The 27,817-nt window shown below is 32.5% G+C and overlaps 1 pseudogene; it reads right to left on the reverse strand.

The window, feature by feature from the left end:
• Window positions 1-14,085: 14,085 nt before the first annotated feature.
• On the reverse strand, window positions 14,086-14,795 carry LOC124973855 (ras-related protein Rab-5C-like; annotated as a pseudogene).
• Between the last annotated feature and the right edge of the window lie 13,022 nt (window positions 14,796-27,817).

A 27,817-nucleotide genomic window follows, 5' to 3' on the forward strand; every position in this document is an offset into this window, starting at 1 on the left:
TAAAGAATATTATGCTGAGATTTTGTTTGAGAATCCATTGACTCTGTGGATCAAGTTGGCAAAAACTGACAGCATTATTGAATCTTCCAATCCATGCTCAAGTATTCTTTGTCCAGAACTTTGTGGTTTTCTGCATCATCTTTATATATATATGTATACACACACACACACACACACACACACACACACACATATTTTTACTCAGGTGCAACATTCATCTGTTTGATGTTAGTATGAATGGTATTATTTTATTTCAAATGATGTTCATTAGTAGCATATACGAAAATGATGACTTTTGTATTTAAACTTTTTTCTTGAAAACTTTCTATGATTTCTAATTGGTTCCAATGTTTTATTAAGTCATTTGTATTTTCATCATAATTGTCATTTACAATTTTAAACAGGTTTTATTGTTTTCCTCTATTTGGGTTTTTTCCTTTCTGTGTTTTGTCTTATTAAGTAGTTGTGACTTTCAGGACAATTTTCAGTAATAGTAGGAGAGGGACATCCTTTCATTTTGGAATTTTAGAAATAATTTGTCCAGTTTCTCACTATTTGCTATGACTTGAGTTGTAGATATTCCCCTTCTATTGTTAGCAACCTGAGAAATTTTAGCATGAATTAGGGCTACATTTGGTAAAATAATTTTTAAAAACTCTATTGATACAAGCATGTGATTTTTTTAACCTCTTAATAAGGTGAAATTCCTAAATTATTTTATTTGTTCTTTTTAGTTATACATGAAAGGAAAGTCTATTTTGACACATTTTTGCAAACATGAAACCTAAATTTTTTTTAATGTTGAACCAGTCAGGGATATATGGCATAATTCCTGGCATAATTCATTTCATATATTGTTGAATTTTATTTAGTAATTTCTGTTTCTTTCTTTGTCATCTAAATTCTTGAGAGATGTTGATTTAACATTTTTTCTTGTAATATCCGTCTACTTTTGGTGTTGATGTTATGCTGGCAGCATAGAACAAGTTAGAAAATACTCCTACTTTTACACTCTAGAAGAGATTGTAGATAATTGGTATCATTTCTCCCTTAAATAACTGGAACATTTAACCAGTAAATTGGGCTTGGCACTTTGTTTGAATGTACTTTGTGTTTTAGGACTTTTTTTTACTTTTCAGTGTTGAGAATAGCAACACTTTTTCTTTCATTATTGGTTTTCATAATGTTAAGTCAACAATTTTTAAAAGTCTATAATTTATTAATTTCAAAGAACTATTGGATTCACTACTTTTAGTCACTTTTATTACTATTACTTAATTCACTTTTTTCTGTTCCTATTTTTTAACTTCTTTTTATTTGCTGTGAGATTATCTGCTCTTCTTTTTATGTTTTCTTAACGTAGAAAGTTAGATTTCTGATTTGAGATTAATTTTATTTATTTTTTCTTCTATACATTTATTGCTTTTGTAAAATTAATGCTCTATAAGTATACATACAGGTAGAATTCCCTATGGTATAGTCATATATATAGATGTAGATATAAATATAGATATAGATTAATTTGTTCAAATTTATTCCACAGTACTTCCCTTTTCCTCTCCCACCTCCTTTCCACTCAATCCTCTTCAGCTATTGTATTTTCATGGGATTCTCACAATATTATTTCCTAATTTTTCTTGAGCTTCTGCATGTAACAGAACATATTTAACCTTTGATTTTCTGACTCTGATTTCTTTCACTCAACATCATGTTCAGTTGTAGTTATTTACCAGCAAATACCATAATTTCTTTTTTCTTTATGGTTGAGTAAAACTCCATTGTACATTTATGCCACATTTTTGTTATCCATTTGTCTGTTGGCAGGCATCCCAGCTGGTCCGGTAACTTGACTATTATGAATTCTGCCACTACAAACATTAATATGCCTGTGTCACTATAATATTCTGATTTCAGGTCCTTTGAATAAATACCGTGAGGTAGGATATCTGGATCATATAGTGGTTCTGGATCATATATCACATGGATTAAAAGGATTTTAAGAATATAAATCATCAAGAGAGAAATAATTGGTTCATTAAGGAAAAGAAAAATAGGAATATTTTTGATAGGATAGACTTATAAAAAGTAATAAATCAGAGATTTATAAAAGTGAGAGGAGAGACAGTGGAAGAGAGGTAGCACACAAAGGCTCTAGTAAGGGAGAAAGTGGAGAAGACAAAAGAGAATGAGATATTTTGCTATTAGAGAGCAAAGGGAGTAAGAGTAATGAAATAATCAAACACGTAGAGCAAAACAATCCCAAAAGTCAAACAAGCAAACAAAAATAAAAACAGTAAAAACTCCAATCAAACACTACCTCTTACAAAAATGAAAACAAATGGCAAGGCATATTAATGAAAGGAAAAGAAAGGATAAAACAGTAAAAATAACATGTATGTATATGTATAAACATGAATTAATCATCAAACATTAAACAACAAAAACATTTAAAAAGAAAAAATTATTAATAGAAAACATAATAGAAAATTATGGTTTTTCTACTGAGGTGGCAAAAGTTGTGAATATTTACATCCTCTCTCAGAATGTTCTTCTGTCCATCACTTCTTGAGCTACTGACCTCTAAGAACAAGGGCTGGGTGTTATTAAACCTATCCTCCTTTTGTGATTTTTGCAAATCTGATTGCTGGAGTGGTTTGGAAGGTAGTTGACTGAATTGGCTCTTAGCTTGTCTGCTTGCCAGCACAGAGGGATTGGAATTGAAAGTACCTTCTACTGGGATGTTGTCTGTACATCTTAGATCTTGGCTTTTTCTAGTTGAAATGGTACAGAGATGTATTTGGGAAGTTCTGGAAGCTGGGAATGAGTCCGAAGTGGAACTTTGGACCTTTGATTTGGGTATCTACTCCAGAATGATCAAATCTTTTTACCCATATGGCAGAGTAGATACCGATCTTTACTGGGAATCTGGATTTTTTGCATCTCTGCAGATTTCTCTTCATAGGGGATTAAATGACTACTCTCACTGGAAGATGTATGGCAGATTTCCCATACCACTCCCCTCCACAGATGGACTTCCAAGTCTGCATCCCCAAATGTAATCACACCCACCTGTTCAATTTCCTTGATTCAGCTGTTTGTACCACAGAACTCAAAGGGAGAGTAAGTTGTACTCTCCTGACCCCAGTGTAATCACACTTCCCTGTTCGATTTAACCAGATCCTTCTCAGCTGGTCATTTATGCCCCCTCCAAACGTAAAGTAGGTGGCATTTGCCTATGGCCAATGAAATCATGCCCACCTGTTCCACTTACTCAATCCCTTTCAGTTTGTAGTTTGCAACACAGAGTTCAAAGACAGAGAAAGTTGAACTCTCTTGATCCCAATGTAATCATGCCTGCCCATGCTTTTCTGCTGGTTGTTCATTCTACAGAGCTCAAAGTGGGAGCAGCTTGCTCTCTCCTCCATTTCTCTGTTTTCAATCACCATGGATCCACTATTCTTGTTTGGAAATCATGATTTGTCAGGTATACTTTAGGTTATGCAGTAAGCATGAGTGGAAATATTTGCTAGAAACTCTCAGTTTCTTGTAGGAACAAAGTTTAGTATAGTATAAACTCCTTGGATCTCCATCTCAGTTCTTTGCTTACAAGTTCAGAACACAGAGTGCATTTCCAACATTAGTTTGCTCTATAGTCTTTGTAGCAAGCTAGGTACAGACTGTCTTCTACAGGTGTTTATGTGCCCAAAGAGTCTGCTCTTTCCCTTTGTATTGCTCCTCTCTTTGTGGTTACATAGCATAACTACTAATGCTGGGCTCAGGTGTATTTCCCTTTATCCTCCATTCACAGCACCAGATTTATAATTAAAATTTATAATTATTTATAATTACTTTCTTCAGATACCCATCCAGTATGCTCATCATTTCAATTCTGAATGGCAGAGCAAGTGGGAAGTACATCCTTTCTTTACTCCACCATATTAGAGTCCCCTACCACCTCAAGTTTTATTTTTAACAGAGGCATTTACAAATACAAATTTTTCTTTAAGTATACCATTTGTTATGTCTACTAATGTTTGATATGTCAATGATTATTTTAAATATTTTTTCATGAATTTGACTATTTAGGATTATGTACCTTAATATCCAAATATTCATGGATTTCCAAAATTTTAACATTTGTTGATTTTTTAATATTACTTATTCAAGCAAAAGAGCATATCTGGCATGATTTTAAACATTTTTAATTCATGGAGACATATTTTATGGCCTAACATATACTGTCTAGGAAATATTACATGTTTATAAAGAATGTATATTTTGCTATTTTTGGATGAATAATTTGTAGACATCTCTGAGATCTGGTTGGTTTATTGGCATTTGTTTTTCAACTTTTTTATTTCCTTGTTGATATTTTGATACTCTTTCTATATATTGTTGAAAGTTACTGATTTCTCTCACCATTGTTTTATTGCTATATTGTCTATTTCTCTGCTCAATTTTGTCATTTTTGTGTCATGGGTTTTTTATTTATTTATTTATTTTTTTGAGTTCTCATGGGCTTTTATTGAGATAAATTAGCAAAAATCAAGATTTAACCAACCATTCTTTTGAAACTTATAAACTCAATTGAGAATGTGGTCCATATATGTGTACATACAACACAACACATCCCATCAAAAACAAACTCCCACTAGAACACTTGCCAATTAACAGAAAGTCAATTTTCCCTTCACTCAAATGTTTTCAAATTTGAGTTTCCACCATTGACTTCTCAGCAGAAATGGTCTCTCATGGCTAGGGACATTGGAAATTTCTCCCATTTTTACCAAGAAAAATATTTTTTTTTTCAAGATTATTTTGCTTCCAAAAAAAAAAAAAAAAAAAAGGAAAGAAAGAAAGAAAAAAACAGGGAAAGAAAAAAACACTTTGTTTTGTCTAGGCACTCTAGCTTTACCCCACAGTCAATGGTTAAAAAAGAGTAGCCTGTATATTAATGATCCAGCCCTAACCCCTCCCTTTCCCTGCCCAACATTGTCTACTAGAGAATTTAAATATACTTCTGTCGGAATCTGTCAGCTGTGAAACAGCAGAGTCCAGATGCCAGGCTAGGTCCTCTGACCTCATGAACTTTGTACACTTACCCTAAAGATGAGTTTTTAGATCAGAGAGAATAGCATTTCTATTGGAGTTTAAAAAAACACAATAACCTATCTTCATGAACATAAAGATGCACAAGTTCACCAAAGTCCACATTAAGTTCACCAAAAAACTGACTTACTTAAGGTTCCCAAAAGGTCAATAATTTTTTGGATTTGTTTCATGTATTTTAAGGCTTTGTTGCTATATGCACATGTATTTATATTTGTTATGTCTCTCAATACTTTTTATCATTATAAAGTACCCATCTTGCCAGGTACAGTGGCACACACCTGTAATCCCAGCAGCTCAGGAGGCTGAATCAGGAGGATCATGAGTTCAAAGCCAACCTTAGCAAAAGCTAAGCAACTCAGTGAGACCCTGTTGCTAAATAAAAAAACAAAATAGGACTGGGGATGTGGCTCAGTAATTGAGTGTCCCTGAGTTCAATCCCCAACTTAAAAACAAAAGACAACAACAACAAAAAACTGTCATCTTTCTTGCTACTAACTTTTATATCTTAGTCTCTATTTTGTTTCTATTAATTCAGCTCATTACTATTACTGTTTGCATGACATATCTTTTTCCTTATTTTTAATTTTAACCTATTTTATCTTTGAGTTTAAAGTGTATTGCCTTTAAAAGGCATAGAGTTTTATCATGTTGCTTAGTCTATTCTTATAGTTTGTGCTTTTAGCTGGAATTTTTAACTTCATTATTTTATTTAATTATATATGTGCATACATGTGCATATGTGTATCTATATACACATGCACATCACATACAAATCTACATACATTGTAAATTTTACTATTTAAATCATTTGAAGTGTACATTCCAGTGACAGTACAATCAAAATGTTAAATTATCTTAACTACCTCATTCCAGAACCTTTCTATCGCCAAACAAGAAATTCCCATTATTCCTATAGTTCCTGGCTACTACTAGTTTGCTTCAAGTCCCTCTAGATTTGCCTATTCTGAAATTTTCAGATAACTATTCTTATAATATGTGGTCTTTTACTTCATAAGACTTTTTTCATTTAACATGTTTTTAAAGTTCATCTATGCTGTAACAATTACCAGTATATAATTCCTCTTTGTGACTGAATAGTTTTTCACTTTATAGATATATCACATGTGTTTATCCATTCATGAGGTGATGGACTTGAAGTTGTGTCTTTTCTTCATTTGCTCTGAATATTGTTCATATGGATGTTCATGTATAAAATTTATGTTTAAAATTGATTTTCAGATCTTTGGGGTATAATTACATATATGATTGCTGGATCATGTTGCAGTTCGGTTTAACTTGTTGAGGAATGTCTAAATTATTTTATTTATTGAATGTACTATTTAAAATTCCCAAAAGCAATATATGTATGCTGTAATTCTTCTACATTCTCATCAACAAATGTTACTTTCCTTTTATTTTTAAAACCATAGCCATCCTACTAAATAGATAATGATGTCTTATTGTGGCTTAATCCACATAATTAATAATAAGGGAATACTTATGTCTATAATTTTATTACTTATTTTGATATGCATTATATATTTTTATCACCCTACTATTCCTTTTCTTTTGTGTTAAATGAATATTTTCTAGTGTGGTATTTTAATTCCCATTTGTTTCCTTTTCTACATCTTTTTCACTTAATTTCTTAATGGTTGACATGTGGATTACAACTAAGATCATAAGTTAAACCATTTAATTAATTAATTAATTAATTAATACTAACAATTTCAAAAGTATGCAAATGTATTGCTATCATGTAGTTATCCCCTTCCCCCTTCCCTTGGTGACATTATACTTTTTTAAACTAGATCATTTTATATAATACACTCAAAGTCAAAGAGTTTTTATTGCTTTATGCAGCTATTGAAAAATCAGTATTAGAAAAAATTACAAATAAATACACACTTACAATGCCTCTTACATTTAACTATGTAGGTACTGCCAGGGATCTTTATTTTCCTCAGTAGATTTGAGTTATTAACTATGTCTTTTCATTTAAAACTGAAGGACAAATTTCAGTACTTCTTGTGAAATATGTTTTCTAGCAATTATTTCTCATTTAAAGTTTATCTAAAGAATGTCTTAATCCATGTTCATTTTTACTTTTATTTTATGGAATTTCAGTTGACATTCTTTAATTTAAAAAGTTTTAAATATTTTTTCACTAACTTTCTTTTCTTGTTTTCTTTTATTCCAAAGTGCAAAGATTGAGCCCAGAGACTCACTCATGATGGGCAAGCTCACTACCAAGATGTAAATCTAGCCCCTCCCCTCCCATTAACTTCTACAACTGCAAAAATACTGGTAGGAATTTCATTGTTGATTTTACTGAGTGTCCCTTGAACATGATTAGTTGTTTCTTTCTGCTTATATATTATCTTTCTTTTTTTGACTTTGAAGACTTTGGCACTGATGATTCTAAGCATGTGCCTCTGAGTTCATTTTATTTAAGTATGCTGACTTTCTTGGATAAGTAGATTAATGTTTTGCATCAATGTGAAAAAATCTGATCACTATATCTTTAATTTTTTTATCCACTGCACTTGATCTTCTCCATGACTCTGCTTTATGTTAGCATTCTTGATGACTCTTCATATGTATCTGTTAACAACTTATTTCTTTTTTTTTCTTTTGAACTGGGTAATCTCAGGCCTTTCTTCAAGATTGTTGATAAAATTGCCAATTTTAATATGCTTTCAATTTCCTATAGTGAAATTTTCATTTTAAGCATCATACTTCTTACCTGAACAGTTGCTCTTTGTCTATTTTTGTGCCTTCTATGTCATTATCCAAACTCTATTTCATGATATTTCATTTTCACACTTTCCATCACTTCTCTGGATATGGTTTCCTTTAGTTTTGAACATATTTGTTGTAATGGGTAATTAAAAGTTTTATTTAGAAGATCTAATATCTGGCTTTCTCAAAAGACTGCCTATTCATTGCTATTTTCCTCTTTTATCTGCATAATTAATAATTTTTTTGGTTATATGTTGAAAACTGTACATCAAAATAAAAACATATGGCAATTCTAGAATTTGGTTTTCTCACTCTGGCACTACATTTGCTACTGTTGCTGTCTCTGTTCTGGTATTTTGAGAGTTGTGAAAATTTGATTCTGACAATTTTTTTTCCAGTGTTTTCTATTGCTTTTAAAGGAACAAATTTTTGAAGCTTTTTATTCTGCCATTCCAGAATTGGTTCCTGCTAAGTTTTGTTTCTTTGTTTTAGTTTGCTTTTTCTTGCTTATGTTAACAGCACTCTCTATTACTTGAATATAGTAAAGCATACACTGTTGGATAGGAATATTTAGTTCAATATAATTTGATTCATTCTGTTACTGGTGCTGAGGATTGAACCCAGGGCCTTGTGCATGCAAGGCAAGCACTCTCCCAGCTGAGCTATATCCCCAGCCCTCTGTTACTCATTTTTGTGCTACATATATTTTCAGCTTATTGATAGTTCCCTTATTTTAATTTTCAGATGTTTTATATATATATATATATAATATATATATTAATGTTTTAAAATAATGAAATCTATTTTCATTTATGGTCACAATTTCTGCTCAAAGTAACTTTTAAAAATGAGAATATTATTTTTAAATTATAAAATACACATATTTTTTAATATTCAGTCCTAAGAATGAGCTAGTATTTGTTGATTCTTTTATTTCATGTCAAACACCTCTATTCTTCTATTAGACTAAAACAACCTTGCATGTTTGCTCTATATTTATATATACCTAATCCAATTTTGTTGTATCCTTCATATAAAAAAGTAATTGTATGAGTAAAAGATCTTGACTGCTAGCTTATTTTTGTGAACTCACTTAAAGATGCTGTGCACTAATATTTGTTGCTTAACCTTGGTAATTTAAAATATTTGAAAACTAATAAGTAATAGCTATTGTTTTTGAGTTCTTACTATAAGAAACTGATAAGCTATCCCAGTACATTGTTTAGACCCTAGCATTTTTTACTGGAAGTAAGGATCATTGCAGAAAAGATTAGAAATTGGAGACTGACACAGAGATTTAACTTTTGATGTCAACACAGTTGGTATGTGTGGAAGGTAAGATTTACTCCTGATCCTCTCTGACTTCAATGCCTATACTTTAATAAGTATCATTTACTGCCCTTCTGGGATTAATGATTTGCTCTTTCCAAAGGAGAATGTTTGTAGCAAAAATTACAATTGATTCTTGCTCCTTTTTACATTTTTTAAATCCATAATTAAGTGTTAAAATAATATCATATAAAGAAATATGAAGATGAATTAAGAAACCCCTAGTTCATTCTCACATTAATGTCTAACTATGAGAGGGTTGTGAACAATGAATGCCATTGTAGTTATTTCAGAAAAGTATCTTCCCCCTTAAGCATATATCACAGGAAGCCAGTGCATTCTTTTGTTCAAATTGTGTAGGATTGTCACATTTTCAAGAGTATTACAAGTGTGTGTTTTCTAAATTTTTATCCCTAAGAGTCATATTATTGGGTAGAACTTATAAAGGAATCAGAAGGCATCATTTGTGATTGTGCTGATTAATTTTGAATATGCTGCAATAACATTGCTGGATACTTAAGGGTTAGGCTCCACATGAAGCATTATTAAGATTTCTTAACTCTGTTGGTGACTTTCAAAACCCAAGAGTGTTTATATGCATGTATCTTTGTCTCGTTCTCTATCTATATATAACATTATTATGAATTCAGTTATTACAGCATTCAGAACTTTTCACAGAATTCAAACATAAATATATAATTTTAAACTTAAAATCACTAACTCTCATTCAGATGGCTATCTAAGCATTACATTTAAAGCATAGGTTGAAATATGTTTCTTCCTTTAAGTTTTTAAAAATGGTTGACTTATGTATTCTACATCTCCACAACATATATAGTTTGAATCACAAACGTTTACCTAATACCACATTGGTTCCTATAAACATCCACTATCAAGGAAGGGAAAAAAACTGGTTAAAATATGAAGTAGGTGTATAATCTACAACAAGGTTTCAAATCTAATCAGTATCATTCATGGTATTATACTAATAATATTCTGATATTTTAATATGCTCCCTGAGGTTCACTAAAAATTTTTATACTTCTTAAGTGCTTTTTCAGTAATAATCCTTCAAGCTCAGAGGAAACTATGACAGATATAACTACATTCATCTCAAAGACCAAGAGACCAAAGCATTGATACCAAGATATGCAAATATGTTTCATTCTTAGTAATGTAATCTGGGTTACAAATTTACCTACATGATTATTTAAATATATATATATATATATATATATATATATATATATAAAATATGAAAAAAACCAGAAAATTCATGCACACTTCCATTCATATTTAAACCTGATATTATACTTAATAGCTAATATATTTAAACTCATATTCATGTTTAGAATAGACAGACTTAGGATACTAGAAAAAAGGAGAAATAAGTTTATTGCTAAGACAGAAGCAAATGGGTTGGCTCTGAAATCTCTAAATTGTTTTAAAAACCTGTAGCAAAGCACATGAAAGCTTTGTAAATGGAACTTCTAAATCTATACTGGGAAGAAGGACATTTGAAATGAGAGATTTAAAGGAGCCAAGAATCTTGAAGTAGGTTCTACTCTATTCCAACAGGCAATTTTCATAGGGACAAATAAGTCTATGAAACCCTGCAATTTGAGGAACTTTTCTAATGGAAGGTCATTATTAGTCCTATAAAAAGAATTATGGTAACATCTGTAGGCAAAACACTATCTCCCATGTCTTGATAACATGCTTGATAAATGCTATTTGTTGTTTTATATAGTAGAATGTAAACATGATGGAACATTGCTAATCATAGTTTACCTTATTAAAAGTAGTGTAAAATGTGTCTCCTTCAATTGCCCTAATGATGTGCTATAGTTCATTGTTTTGGATTATTATTAAAATAAAATGATATTGTGTTAGAAAATAAACTAATGAAACAATTCAACCTTTGGAAAGGAACAGAGAAAGTTATAAGTTGATGTATGCAAACACTTTTATACAAATACATATATATATACAAACACAACATGCATGAAACATATATTTGAGTTTCAATGCAAATTCTTTCTGTAGAGAAAAGTGACTGTACTGTCAAGGCCATATTTACTGTGAAACAGTGAAGTAAACATAACTAAATATTTGAGTCATCTAATTATCTTTGTTTTGAACCTATTTTGTAGAAAACAATTTTTTGGTTATGCATGGTTTATAACTAGATTTCTCTACAGAATAAAAAGTAAATTTGGCACTTATTTCACATATTCTATTTTCTAAGACATTTCCTGATTGTTTTAAATCAACATGTCTATAATACTGATATCAACCCCAGCTTCCAGGGTACTCTAATGTAAAGTATATTAACCTCAAGGACTTCAGAAATCCATGAGCAATAACAAAAGAATGACTTTGAAATTCAAAGCTAGTAGACACAATGTTCTAAATCTCTAGTGGGTGTCACAATCATTTCTATCTCTCTCCTTTTACCGATTCCCAAAATAGTGGTTTTCTCCTGTTTATTAAAGGAACAACAGCACACAAATCTTATAGATGCCCCATTTTTGTTTCAGACAAGTAAGATACAAAGAATGATGGCAAAATTGAATGTTACAAAACTTCAGATAAAACATGCTTTATTTTTGTCAAATTGCAAAGCATCGACCTTATAGCTGACTAATGAGAAATTTTATCATTGCATTTTAACTCATAAGGAAATGGATGTGTACCATGAAGGCTTGTTTTGGAGAAGGTCTGTAGTTTCCTACAATTACACAAAGTAATTCTAGAAATAATTAGATCATAAAACAGATGAAACAGCAAAAGTGGGATGAGCAAAGATTTTTATGAAAACAGTTATACAGAAGAACAACAACTCTGGGGATCTTCTTTAAAAATGTAGTTAGTGATATTGTCACTATTCTTAGGAGTATTAAGGATTCTTAGACATTATTTTTAGGAAAAATTCATATTCTAAGTAAGATCCTCACATTCTTAAATGTTATTACTTGAACCAACTCTCTGGCTCATTACTTTCTAATTTTTCATATGAAAGAGAAAAATAAAATCATAAATATAAAAAATAATTAAAAAAAAAGAAAAACAAGAAAAGTCTTGCTTGCCTATAAGATAGAAGCTAACCTAAAAAATAGCTGAGAGAAAGAACAAGGAGTCCCCATCAATATGAGGAAATTTTAATTACAAAGGGTGATACATAAGGATGATAATGAAAGTGCGATGAGGTAGGGCTTGTTCCTTGTGCTGCAAATTTGTAGCAACTGGAATCCGTGGTATTGGGAAGAGATTTTGAAGAATCCTCATGAAACATATTCTAGTCAAGAAAGCAAATAATTCATGATTATAGAGAGGTCTCCAAGATGGTCCCCTGCATGCAACTCAAAATAACCCTTACCAGTAGGAAAACATTTCTGAGAATTTCAATTCAGTAATTCACATTACTCATATATGTAAGTAAAGACTTTGTCCCAGCTGTGATAATTATGAAGACATCAATCACCAAGAACACAATTAGCTTGCTCACTGTCAGAATCATTAAGTTTTATTTCCTATCTTAGTATGAGAATATGGTATGCACCATAAAGGGGGACATTACTATTTAAAAGGTTGAGATATAGATCTTTAACTATACCTCCAGTTCTGTGTATGTGCATGTGTGTGTGTGTGTGTGTGTGTTTGTGCCTGTCTGTGCCTATAAAATTATCCTAGGGAATTTTATTTATAGAAAGAGTCTCTTAAGATTAAGCTATTGTTGCTATTACTGGAGCAATTATCTCAAGTTTCTAAAATGTCTTTAATTTAAACTGGTTGGTTTTCTTGATAATGCAATTCTGATAATACAAGATTACTTGACATCTCTTTTTCCCTAAAATTATATATAATTGTACATTTGCTTTTTATTTCTTCTATGTTCTCTGTGTATTCACAAAGGTATAAAAACCATTTCTTTGTAGCTATCTTAGTTCATACAAAAAGATTGGATGTCTTTGTTTAATTTATAATCTTTTGCCTACTTTTATATTGGCAGCTAAATGTCCTTTCTCCATTTCTTTTCATCATTATTCCTCTTTCACAGAGGATAGTGCCTTAACAGGGGATAAAATATCTTCCTTTACTTTCTTTCTTTTTTTTTTTTTTATCAATCAGCTGACTATATTGACAGGATACTGACTGGTTACATGATGAAGAAAACATACAATACAAAATACAGAAAAAGTTGGTTCCATCCTATCCCACTCCCCCCTGTTACCCACCCACCCCCAAATACTCATCTTTGTGATTTGGTCAGAACAGGGCTCAGAGCCAGAGATCAGGTGACCGAGGGTGGAGGGGTCATGGGCAATGGTTGCGTGACTGTCACAATGATGCTGTGGTAATGCTGCGGTTTCTCTCCCAGCTGGGAGTTGGATGGGAAGGGGGCTGCAGTCTGATGACAGCCAGCTGAGGGAAGAGCTACCTGTCCCCTTCCCAGCCCAGGACCTGCCCACCACCCCAGACTAAGACCACTCCCAAAAAGGTAATGAAGTGGGTTCTCTTGCTAAGGTTGCTCTTCAGCAAGAGGGAAAGGAAGGGTTGTTCTGAGCCCTGACCCCACAGACAAGGGGAAGGGGCTGGAGCATGTGGCTACTACCAGCAAAGGACAAAGGGGAGAGTACAGTAGAAAGGAGGGAAGTGGGAAGTGCAGATCATATATATGTAAAAAGTGACTTAAGACTTAAAATTGAATTAGTATTTGTACAGAAAAGTGCAGGTGGAATAACTCCCTTCAGCCTAGGATCAAAGTTATTCGGAGAAATCATGATGGGCCCCACCCCTGCCCCCGGTGGTGGTGCGAGTCTTTAAGTGAGATAGGTTAGAGTGGATTCCAGTCGGGTCATTCAGGTGGAGGAGGTGGGGGCAGTGGCAGGCAAGGGTGGCTCAATTGCTGCAGCACTGGCTCCAGCTGGCTGGGTTGTTCTTCTGGAGGTCCATTACTTGGTTCTGGCCTGGAGCACCGGCTGCATTCTGAGGTTCATTCTTGGGAAGCTTCTTAGCTATTGCCATGAAAATTTCATTCACGTTCATTGCAATCTTTGCTGATGTCTCCATGAACAGCAAACATGTTATCTGTATAGGCCTGTGCTTCCTGGAACCCCATGGCTCTCTTGCTGGCCAGGTCTGCCTTGTTACCCGCGAGTGCAATGACGATGTTGGGGCTGGCCTGCCTCTGTAACTCCTTCACCCAGTTCTTGGCCCATGCAAATGTAACTGTGTTGGTTATGTCAGAGACCACGATGGAAGCCTGGGCCGCGGGGTAGTACATGGGACCAGGCTGTGGTACCGCTCCTGTCCAGCTGTGTCCCAGATCTCAAACTTGACTTTTGTGTCATCCAAGCAGACAGTCTGTGTAAGGAAGGCCGCTTCGATCGTGCTCTCCTGGTACTCACGGAATTGTCCCTTGACAAAGCGGAGGACCAGACTGGATTTGCCCACTGCAGACTCCCCAAGCAGGAACAGTTACAACTGAAATCTTGTTCCCAGCAGCTAGTCGGTTGAGTCGTTCTGCTCTTCCCCAACCCGCCATGGCCGGTCCTGCTGTAATGGTACCAGTGAGAGTGGGGGTGGGGGCCAGTGCTACACAAAGAGGCACTTAGTAGGGAGAGGCCTCCAATGTGGCTACGGGGTGGTGACGTTACTTGGGGCCAGGGCTCGTACAGACTCCAATCCTCTTCCGCCAGATGTGTCCCAGTCTCCAGCCTCCACTTCCCAATATCTTCCTTTTCTTAATGATGATAATAAGTCCTTTAATCTGTATCATAGCAGTAAGAGGCAAGTTCTACTAGTGCCCTCATTTTGAAGATGATATGGTTAAGTGGTTTGTGCTTTCATGCAGTTGTCTAGAGAAATGAAGAAGACTGATTCATGTAAGTTCCCAATGTGATATTCGTGTTATTATACACTTCTGCTTCACTTAAACTATCATTTATAAATATCTACTGTGTGCCCTTATGGAATTAAAATTAAATATGAACCCTATGACAAAGATAATGTCTCCTACAGGTTCAGGGGAAGTGGGGGCATAACTCTATCCTTTCATTCTGTGATTTCAACTTAGAACCTCTTTCAGGTGAAATTCCAATGGGAAGCAAGTAAGAAAAAGAAAACTGCTTAGTATAAATGTTTTAATTAGGGGATGAAAAGAAAATCGGGATTTTTAAAAATGGTAGGTGAAGCATGAAGTTGACTCAAGTTCAAAGATTGTGACAGAGTTTGTGTCTTCTCTTTCTTATTTCTACCTCTCTCTCCCTCTCTCTCTCTCTGACCTGAAGACTTGCTCCTATATTAATATGTTTTCTTCATGGCCAACTGAGTATCAAGGTGGAGATGGGTATGACTTTGGTGGAAAAAGATGGATAGAAATGTTGCCCTGACTACACAGTAAAACAAAATTTATATCAGCTTCTTGTGTAGGCAAAAGTAGGTTAGCTCAGATTTCAACAGGAGGTAACTTAGGTTTCAAACTGAAATGCAACAATTTGTCATCCATGCTTATGTTTATGTTAATAAAGGTGGAGCACAGAAATAGCCTAAAGTTACTCAGGATTCACAGATGATATCAGGACCCTCAGATGCGTTTCAGTATAATCGATGTTTCTATCAAGGAAGAAATTTATACAAGTCTTCATTGTCACAATTTCTCTCTTAAGTAGACTCTTATTGACTACCTTGCTCATTCTTAACTTTATTTCAAGTGTTTTGTAATACTTAATATTTATTATTTTATAATAGTTTTAACTACTTAAGCTTTTCTTTGTTATTGTCATCTCTATTTGGTTGATTTTTATTAATTGGTATATATTCATATATATTCTCTTGTTAATTTTTATTAATTGGTATATATTCATATATATGCTCACATATGGAAATCTATAATTCTAATAGTTTTCAGTCATTTCCTTGGATTTTTCAAATAATTTTCACATGAGCAAATAATGATAGTGTTGACTACTACGTTCTGTTCTTTATACCCATATTAGTCTTAACCTACTCCATCAGTGCAATGTTAAAATGTAGTTTATTAGTTTAGTGATAGAGGTTAGGTAGTCCTGAATTTTAATGAGAATGTATCAATTCTCCAGCAATTAATTTATTGCTTATTAAATTATTTGTCCACTTTTCAAATGCCCATTATTGACTAGACATTATGTCTGGAACAGAATATTCTTACTTAGGATTCATCTTTAAAATTGATATAAATTACTGAATTGAAGAAGTGTTGTACTTTATTATGGATTTTTTTAGAAATAGATAGTTAATATCTAATTCACTGATTGTTTTTAATCAATTATATAATTAATTATGCCTAAACTGGGTGCAGTGGCACATGCCTGTAATCCCAGTGTTGGGAGAGGATGAGGCAGAAGGATCATGAGTTTAAAACCAATCTCAGCAATGGGGAGATGCTGAGCCACTGAGTGAGATACTGTCTCTAAATAAAAACAAAATGGGCTGGGAATGTGAATAAGTGGTTGAGTGCCCCTGAGTTCAATTCCTGATACAAAAAAAAAAAATGCTAAAGTAAGTTTAAGTGGTAAAATATCCCAGTTTTCATAATTAAATTTTTATAATATAATTTATCACTAGGGAAAATTTGTTTTAAAATTTAAATGATTCATGAATATTTGAGATTTTTTTAGTTGCCCCATATTTGCATATAAAATTAGGTTATATAGAATATATATGATATAATTTAAATGTTAAAATAGTGCATATATGTGAATATTGAAAATGGTTATTCTAAGCAGTAAAATTATGGGTTTTAAAATTTTTGTCTTAATACTGTCAGTAGTCATTAAAATTACTGAAAAAAGTATATATTGATTTTCAAATGTATTTTTACTGATTCACAAAAGTCCTCTGGCTACCAATAAAAAGTAAAGAAATGAAATTTGAAAAATTCACCAAAATATGTATATAAAATGTAAATATAGATATATCAATATGCTTAAATTCACTGGTAAATCAGAAAATTAAAATGGATTGAAAATGTCTGGGTCTCTATTTTAGGATTAAAAAACACTATCAAGTTAAACAAGAACTTTGAGAAAGTTAAAAACCTTTTGCTTAGAAACAAAGTAAGAATGTACTCTTTCAATATTGGTTTTCAGCATCTTATCTCATCCTAGCTAAAGATTAGGACAAATAACTAAATAACTAGTAAGAATATAACTTTGCAGGTGACATAATTGTCTATGTAGAAAAATCATAAAACCAACAATAATAATAATGGAGCTAGTAGGCAATTATAACAAAGTTGGAAAATATGAGGTTAATATTCGAAAGTGCATTATTTCCTATATTTTAAGGAAAACAGTGAAAACTGAGATTAAAAACAATAGTATTTACACTAGCACCCACAAAATGCAATAAAATGTATCCAAGGTCTCTATGGGAGAAATTGCATCTAATGAAATAATTCTGAGAACTGAATCAGTGGAGAAATATTCCACATTCATGGTTAAAAGACTCAATATTGCTAAGAAATCAGTTCTTCTGAAATTGAATTTTAAATTCAATGCCATTGCAATAAAATTCCAAAATATTATTTTGTGGTTACTGACAAACTGATTATAAAGTTGTTTTGGAAAGATAAAAGATTCAAATTGACAACATGAATTCACAACTTCAAGACATATTATGGATCTGCAGTAGTCAAGGCAGTATGGTATTGCTGTAAGAAAGAATAGTTGGATTAATAAGACAGAACAGAGAACCCAGAAACAAACTCACTGGAATATAGTCTTCTGATCTTTGACAAAGGATCAAAGGTAATTCATTCATCAAACATTAGCCTTTTCAAGTAATTGAATAACTGGACATTTGCATAAAAATAAATAAATCTAGACACAGAACTTACACACTTTACGAAAATTAACACAGAAAGGATTATAGACCTAAATGTAAAAAGAAACTCTAAAATTTCTAGAAGATCACAGAGGAGAAAATTGAGATGATTCAAAATTTGGCAATAACATTTTAAATACTGTGAGGAGCCCTTCTTATCTAGCAGAATTAGATGTGGTTTAACCATGGAAACCAGAGGCCTGACTCTTAGGAACTGGCAGCCACTAAGGACTGTCCCAGAGCCCCGGGCAGTATGTGGCACTGTGTGGGAGTGGTTCCCTGTCTGGTTCTATGATAGTTTCCCTGAGCAAATTGACTCCCCTAACTCCACCAATCCTGTTAATCACAGAAGCAGCTCCTCCAGTTCCAGGCCACTTTACCTTTGTGACTATAAATAAAGGACTGGTGGGCTATTCCATGTTGTTAGAAGCCAGATCTGGTATGGCCTGATCTGCCACACCCCCTTTCATTTAAAAAGAGTATTGGCTCTTGTGTATTTATTGATTAGATAAGTTTATTCATGATTGATTTATAGCCAACATCATCCTCTGGCAGTTAACTCTTTTCTTATCTATGCAGGGCATGGCAGAAACGCCTACAAGATACAATACCAAAGTTACAATACATGCAATAAATCATTAACAAGCTTATCATCATTTAAATGAAAACAAAACAAAACTTCATATTGGTGAAAAACACTGTCAAAAGAATGAAAGTACAAGCCACAGATAAGGAGAAATGTTTGCAAAATATAAATCTGATAAAGGACTGTTATCTAAAATATGCAAATAAATCTTGAAGTTCAAAAATAAACATAACAAAATTAAAAGATACACAAAATATTTGAAGAGACACCTCAGCTAAGAATATACAAATTAGCATAAGAAAGAATAGTCAACATCATGTAATATCATGGGATTGCAAATTAAAACAATTGGACATCACTATGTATCTATGAAGAAGAAGCAAAACCCAAAACACAAACCTAAAAGTTATGTGGAAAGTGGTGAAGCAAAAATAATCACTATTGTCATAAAACTCTAAAATAGTAGAGTCACTTTGGAAGAGAGTTTTAAAATTCTTACAATACTGAACATGCTTTTATAATAAAATTTAGTAATAATTTTTATTGGGATTTACCCAAGAGAGTTAAAAACTTATACTTACATGAAAACCTGCATCCAAATGTGTACAATAGCAATATCTGTAAATTGTCAAAACTTGGATGTAAACAAGATGTTCTTCAGCAAGTAAATTAATGAACAAATAATGTTATATTTAGACAAAGGAATATAATTAAGTGCTAAGAAGAGATGTATCTTCGATACATCAAAAGATATGGACAAAATTTAAATGCCTATTACTATGTGAAAAAGTCGATCTGTTAAGGCTATGTGCTCTATGATCCTGACTACTTGGTATTCTGGAAAAGAAAAAAACTATGGAGATAGTACAAAGATCAGTTATTCCAGAGGTTTGGGGAAAGGGAAGAATAGGTGGACCACACTGGACATTCAGGGCATTGAATCTATTCTGTATGATACGATAATGGTGAACACATCAGTACTCATTTGTCAAACCCACAGAACACACAAGACAAACCCTTATGAAAATTCTAGACTTGAGTGATAATGGTTCATATTACAAATGTACCATTGTGGTGTGAGATGCCAATATTAGAGAAGATTGCAAGAGTATAAAGGAAGAAATTTATAGGAGGTCTATACTTACTGCTCAATTTTCCTTTGATTCTAAAACTGCCCTAAAATTAAGTTTACAGTACATTCTTTTTCTTATTAGTTATACATGACAGAATATATTTTAACATGTATACATATATGGTGTATAACTTCTCACTTGTCTGATTTTACATGATGTAGAATTACATTGGTCATGTAAACATGTGCACATGAGAAAGTGATACCTGGTTCATTCTACTATCTTTCTTATTTCCATTCTCTGTCCCTTTCCTTCATTCCTCTTTGTCTAATTCAAAGTACTTCTATTCTTCCCTACCATCCCCACATATTGTGAGTTAGTATGGGTGTATCAGAGAGGACATTCATCCTTTGGTTTTTTTGGAATTGGCTTATCTCACTTAGCATGATATTCTCCAACTTCATCCAATAACCAGCAAATGGCATAATTTTATTTCTTTTGATTACCGAGTAGTATTACATCGTGTATATATACCAAATTTTCCCATCGGTCGAAGAGTACCTAGGCTAGTTCCATAGTTTAGTTATTGTGTATTCAACTGTTATAAACACTGATATGGCTGTGTCACTGTAGTATGCTGAGTTTAAGCCCTTTGTGTATATATAAAGGAGTAGAATAACTGGGTCAAATAGTGGTGCCATTCCAAGTTTTCTGAGGAATCTGTGTACTGCTTTCCAGAATGGTTGCCCCATATTGCAATCCCACCTGCAATTTATGAGTGTACCTTTTTCCCCACATCCTTGCCAACATTTATTGTTACTTGCATTTTTGATAAATGCCATTCTGACTGGAGTGAGATGAAATCTCAGTGTAGTTTTAATTTGCATTTCTCTAACTCCTAGATATGTTGAACATATTTCATATATTTGTTGACCCATTGTAATTCTTCTTCTGTGGAGTGGCCGTGCATTTCCTTTACCCATCCATTAATTGGGTTATTTGGTTTAAAATCTTTTGAGTTATTTATATATCCTATCTAAAGTGCAAGAGGCAAAGATTTTCTCTCATTGGCATTAGACCAGAGAACCTGTGCCTAATAGAAGAAAAAGTAGGCCCAAATCATGTCAGCTTAGGAACTGACTGCCTTAACAAGACTCCTAAAGCACAAGAAGTAGAATCAAAAATCAACAAATGGGATCGAATCAAACTAAAAAGTTTCTTCACAGCAAAGAAAACAATCAAGAATTTGAAATTTAAGTACATTCTTAAAATATCCTCTTTTACATCCTCCTCAAATGAAACTCTTTTGAAACTTTATAACATATTAACATAACAATTGGATTTCCATGAACACAATTATAAAATTTTATCATCAAAGTTTTGCTTTCAATAGTGAAAACAAAATATTTTATGAGTGCTCAAAATAAAAGATTGACTATTTCAATTATAGTTATATACATATGAAAAATAATGTTAGCATTATAATTATGTATTCACATCAGAAATATTTATTACATAATTGTAAGTAAAAATATAACATACTATATTGTCACAATTCACAAATTCTTACATATTACATTCATGCTATTTTATGAATGGTGGCTTAGGAATGTTATTTTTTTCCCTTTATCAGTCTAAATTTGCTGAATAACTTATACTCAGTGCATACAATTTTCTAATTAGAATAAAGTGTTTTTTAATTTCACTGGTTTGATCTTTGAATCATTCCAGACTCGCACATTCTTTGTTCTTTCTTTGTTCTTTACTGAGCCTCACCAATACTCTGAGTCCTCCTGAGTTTGCATTCTCTCCTTCCACTTCTGCATATAACCAGATGACCAAGAGAAGGCACATGGAAGCAGTTATGAACTAAAGGGCCAGAACCATTTTGAGAGAATGACCTTTTGGTTCTGAACTTATGAGAGCCCTCCTCATGAAGTTAAATTGATTTTGTTTGATGGCTCTTGCTTTCCTTCTTCTTGGGTTGTTCACCATTGATGTCAGAATTCAATTATTATTATTATTATTGTTAATAAAAAATTCAATAATCCTGTGCAGATTTTTCTTCAGAGCGTTTGTCATGGAATCATCCTAAAATCTAAGAATTCTGTGGTTGAATAAATATTCCTGTATAGCCAACTGGGTAAAGTGCTGATCTATATAAATATCATTTATCAGGCTAGCACAGCCCAAGAAAAGATCTATAACTTGATAAGCATAGTTTTCTTAACAGGTTAATTACTATTTGAATGTCAAATGACTGAAATATAAAAATTCATGGGCTTATACATTTATTAACATATATGTATTTCTTCTGTACAAATAACTACACATATATTCATGTATATATATTTATATTATCAGGATATATATATATATATATATATATTTAATTCATGTAAAAGTAAATTCAAGGTGGTAATGTCTTTTTTCTATTTGCTACAAATAAAACAATAGCATACTACGCACAATATCCTGTAGCTTCTTTTTCTAAAGAATGATAGTGATATTTTCATATTGAGTTTAATGAGATTTCTTATTTTTAGGCATAAAATGCTATTATATTGATATATATTAAAAGTGCACCCATGCTTAAAGTGGAATTATATTTTTGGTGTTATAAACAATGTCATAAATTACTTTTAGCAGTTCTTTTTGAAAATGCATATGTGTCTAAAAGGCAATATTTAGAAATAAAATTATTGAGTTTATAATGCATTTTAACGAGTGATTATTCAAAGAAATTCTATCTAAGTGTACACTTATCAGCTACATATTCTTTTACCCCATGAACTTTTCCTTACATACCCCAACATAGGGTATTCTCAAACTTTAGGATCTCTGTCACCATAACTGGGGAAGGTGGTAGAATAAAATAGCTCCCATTCATGTCCATATATTTATTTTTCTATTGGTCCAATTAAAAATGAATTGGCAGGAGCACATCATGTGTTTAAAAATGAGTTCTTTTGTCTATAGGAAGCATTGCTTATAATTTTGGGGTGAGGGGGTTAATCATTTTTTTTTCCTCTTGGTTTATAATTTAAGTTATAGGTTTACAACTGTAGGAGAAACAAGTTGTACCCCATTTGTTTACAATTTAAAAAAATTTAAGAAGTAACCAATCTATTATTTATAAATTATCAATTCAAGTAATAATTACAAAGCTTTTCTCAATCTGAAGTTATAAAGTAACTACTATTATAATACTTATATATGTATATATGTATTATTTTTTAAGATAAATCACTAAAAGGAATTCATACTTTTGCAACAGATGATATATAAAACAATGTTTACAGCTACAGTATTCATAATAGCATATAACTGAAAACTATTCACATGGCTGTCAACAATAAGAATGAATAAATACAATACCATAGAGTTGCTGATGAAAACAATATGTAGCAATTTTAATGAATAAATTTGAGCAGCTCTAACCATCACTATAAATCTCTCAAACACTGTTGCGATGAAGTTTTACTTTATTTACTTATTAATTTCAAATAATCAAGCCCTGATACATCATACACAGGATGCAAAGAACCAACCAATATGATATCTAAGTTTTTAAAAATTTTTATTGTTCATTACAGTTTCACATATAAGTGGGATTTGTTGTTACATAGTTATACATGTACACAACATAATTTCACCAATTTCATTCCCAAATACCTTCTCTTTGTCTCCCCTCCTCCCATAATCATTATAAAATTGTTTTCCTTTAATACTTTTTATTTCTACCCTTACTGTCTTTATTTGAATAATTGACTATGTCATAAGATTTGTTTTTCTTTGTATGTTTGTCTTATTTCTTGTAAAATAGGTAATCAATTTCCCATTCTTTTCTTTATTTTACTTAGTTCTAGAGCATATACATGTATATATATTACAGTGTTTCCTGATTGTTGTGTATCTATTCTGTTGTCTTATTTATAAATGTGATTGATTAATTATTATTAAATTTAAGGTCCTACATGTATACTTTATTTTTTCCTGTTCCATCAAATTTTCTTCGATGTGTTCTGTTGTTAGTTTGGCCTATACCTTTTCTCCTCTACTCTTTTTCTTTTCCTCTTTTTGGAATTATACAGGTGCTCATTTTTAAAAAAATTAACTACTATTCATTTTCAAGGCAGACAAAAAATTTTTCTGGTCTACTTTGGAGGAGGTTTCTGAAAGATGATGAAAAGTCTAGAGCACTATTCCAAGTTTTCCTATTTTGCCCAAGGAAATTTTCTTTTGACCATTTTTGTGTTCTGCAATTTTATTTGGTTCTTCTAGAGAGGAAAAAAAATAAATGTGTTATTGTTAATCTTCTTCCAGGTCACAAATTATTATTATACATTTGTATATTTTAGGCCATGCATTTTGGAGATTCCTGTGATAAACAACAGGGCCAACCCTTCACTATAAAGAAGTTTATTGTCAGCTCTTTCCCTTCTTGGAAATGCTTATATTTCTTTATGACATGTGTGTTCTTTCAGGTTCTTCCTGCAGGATCCCTCTCACCTGTGCCCATCTATACCTTTATTTGATGTGTAAAGAGTGTCAATTTTTCTAAAACTAGAGCTTTTGTTTCTCCTGTTTACTTAATTTCTAGGATTTGAAAGGGTAAATACTGAATTTCAGTCACTGTATTCAAGACATAAATCTAACACATCTGTTTTATGTAAGACCTGAGATGCTTGTGAGTTTTGTACTATCAGTACATTAAAAACTATCATAAATGCTTACTGCCATCATCTTCTGAAAACCATGTTACAGATTGTACAGTACATCTGAGATAACCACCTGCAAAGTTATTGTAAAAGATATCCGAAGGCAGCAGTTCAAATACTTGAGTTTGAGGGAAATTGTATTTCTCTCAAGAGGAAAACTAAATTAGGAATTGTATTTTTATTGAGATTATTCTGCAACTCCAGATCACCATGGGACAGGCTTGAGTCCAGGATTAGGCACAAAGGGTGTACCTGACCTCTTCAACACTGCTGGAGGCCCCAGATCCTTTATGCAAATGTAGCAAAGTCCACAATCAAAGAAATCTACTCAGGGACACATGGCCATGACAGGAAAATAAAGACCAGAGCTCCTGTGCTAGGTGACCTCAGAGTACTGGGTGCCCTTGGGGCAGTTTATCTCTCTGAGTCTTGCTTTTCTCACCACATCAGACCACCCTGGATGCTTCTGGTGGCAGTTGCATCCTTTGTCTCTGTGCCTATTCCAGGGCTGTGTCTGTTTGGTAGTTCACAGCTTTACAGAGTGCCTACTCTGTGCTATCTACACAGGATAAATAATAAGGACAACTCATTAATAGTAATTGCCCATTGTGGAAGTTTCTTCTAGGTCAGGCCTTGTGCACTGCCTGTGGTCAGCCCCAGCTCATTTAATGAACATGGGACTGAACTTTCTAAACACTTTACATCAATTCACTCATTTAAGCCTCCCAGCACTGTGAGACTTAGAGTACTGAGTGTTCAGATCACTAAATTTATTCACCAGGTATTTTATTGAAGACTTATATGCTAGGCTTCATACTCAGCAATGGGGCCACTGGTGAATAGCACGGTTACCATCTTGAACCCTTCTGGCTCCCATTTGAGTGGTGGGATCTGCAAAAAAAAAAAAAAAAAAGACATCATGGATATAAAATTGGAGATTCACTTCCCTGAGGAAGTGAAGAACAGCAGCAGGGTAAAGGGGAGGTAGGCAGCATAGTCAGGAATGGCAGCATGGAAGGTGGTGTTTCCACAGAGGCCAGAGGGAGCATAAGAAGTCTCAAATCATGAAGGCCCAGGGAGCAGCTTATGCAAAGACCCTGTGGTAGGAATAAGTTGATGTCACTGAGGGTCTGGAAGGTGGCCTAAAATGGTTTCAAACCCAGCACCCCCTCTGAACCTCAAGATTCCAGTGGGCACTGAGGATACTGGGCCACTGAGAAAATCATCAGGGAGGCTAACAGAAAAGCCATGCCTGGACCCTCTTCAGAGGCATCTAACAGGCTCTGTAGACATAGGGCTGGCTTGGGTCTTTGTTGTCTCCTAGGTGAAAACACTGAGGAAAATTTGGTCCCTCAGACTCATATCTGGGTCTTGCTAAGCTTTCTTGACCCAAGGACTGAGTACTTGAATATGTATTCTCTTTCTCTAGAGTTGTGCATGAGTCTGACCCACAAAAAATAAATACTGGTTAAAAGAATGTAAAGTAAGGATGATGATGATCATAATGGTGATGATCAGTACTACTCTCATGTCTGACAAGTAGATTTAAATAACTACTCAATAAAAGGGAGATAATATTATTAAGCACATAAGATAAAAAAGTATGACAAAATTTATTTTCTTAATGTCTGCAAAATTAATAGGCAACTATAAGCTAAATATCAATTAAAAATAAGAAGTTTGAATTTTCACTATTGATAATAATTGAAGAGACTCCACCTCTATTAGTAAGGTTTTGCTACAGAATATTAAAACTGGTACATCTGTCTTTTTGAAAAGATGTATAAAAGAGATCGGATTCTCCAATTAAATAAACAAAATGATTGGACATCTATCCAAAAGATTCATCTTTACAATCCCTACAAGAGACTCATGTGAATTTAAGAATGCACAAAGTTAGAAAATGAAATTTGAAACCAAACCAGGCAAAACAGCAAAGTATTTGCTATGCTTAAATAAGAAAAAAAACTTTAAGCCATGCAGTATAAAAAGAGACAAAGACCAAAGATGGTCATTACAGACTGATAAAGGAATCATTTTATCTGAAAGATAATGATGATAAATATATATATATATATATATATATATATGTGATGTTGACATTATAGCACTTAAATACGTAAGCACATATCAGTAGATCTGAAGAGAGGGCTTGGTTGCATTACAATATACTAGGGGACTTAAATACCTCACATTCAACAATGGACAAATAAGGAAATACTCACAACTGCATGACTGATAAGAACCTGCAATATGTATAATCAGAAGAATGGGAGATTACACGTTACTTGTGTATGATCTATCAAAATGTATAAATGCATTCTACTGTCATGTACAACTAAGTAGAACAAAACATAAAAAGTTTAAAAAATAAAATAATTGCATGCTCAAGAATTTACCATAGAATGAGTACCTTAATGTGAACGTACATAAGATGCTCTTATCCATAAAAACATTTTTCAAAATCAAAACATATTTTTTCTCTATCAAAAGGTCTTAAGTTGTTGATATATAATATCACTATGCCCTATTTTCAGTAAAGTAAATTATGGATAAATAAAATTGATTATTAAATTAAAGAAGAATGTGGTTTGAATTGAAAAAATACATATATCCCAATATAATTTTATTATACTTAAAATATTACAGTTAATGTCTCATAGCAAATAGAATAGGACAAGATGAATTAAAATAAGATACAACTAGTAAGAAGTATTACTGGATAATGTATAACATTAAAGAATGTTAATTTAAAAGAAATATTCTTATTGTGTAATCTATGAAATGTATTTTTATATTTAATAAATAAGTTATGATATTTTAATTATATTTTCTTATGTATTTATTCATAGTGGTTCAATAAAAAATAACTATGCCCCTCCTTACAAGTCTCATTAACCTACTATTTTCATGGTATGTTCTAAAGGAAATACTGAAAGGAACATATATACAAAGTACACTTTTTTAAATTATGAAGTCAACATAGACATAAGTATGAATAAAATTTCTAATGAATCTCAGTGTATCATACATTCAGAGAAAACTCTTGAAATTTTAAAGAAAGTGATTTCAGGTCTCAATATAATTTCATAAATTCTTGCACTTCCTTTCCAATTTATTGTATTTTTCCACATTTTTATTCATGCTTTATAGTCATTTTATTTTAAATCTTTCCTTGATGTTTCCAGATGATGTTTCAAAAGTAACTTATTTGTGCATTTTCTGTTATTCACTAATAAGTATGTTCTGCTTGTCTTGGAAACAAATTTGTGAAAAGTCTTTATTCATTCATTTATGTACTAACTTTAAGCAAAAATACTTAAATACATATTAAATTCCACCTTTTCTCCCCATCTTTCATATGTCCACTTGTAAATGGCATCTAA

This window comes from Sciurus carolinensis, unplaced genomic scaffold (genome assembly GCF_902686445.1).
Source record: "Sciurus carolinensis unplaced genomic scaffold, mSciCar1.2, whole genome shotgun sequence".
Classification (NCBI taxonomy): Eukaryota; Metazoa; Chordata; class Mammalia; order Rodentia; family Sciuridae; genus Sciurus; species Sciurus carolinensis.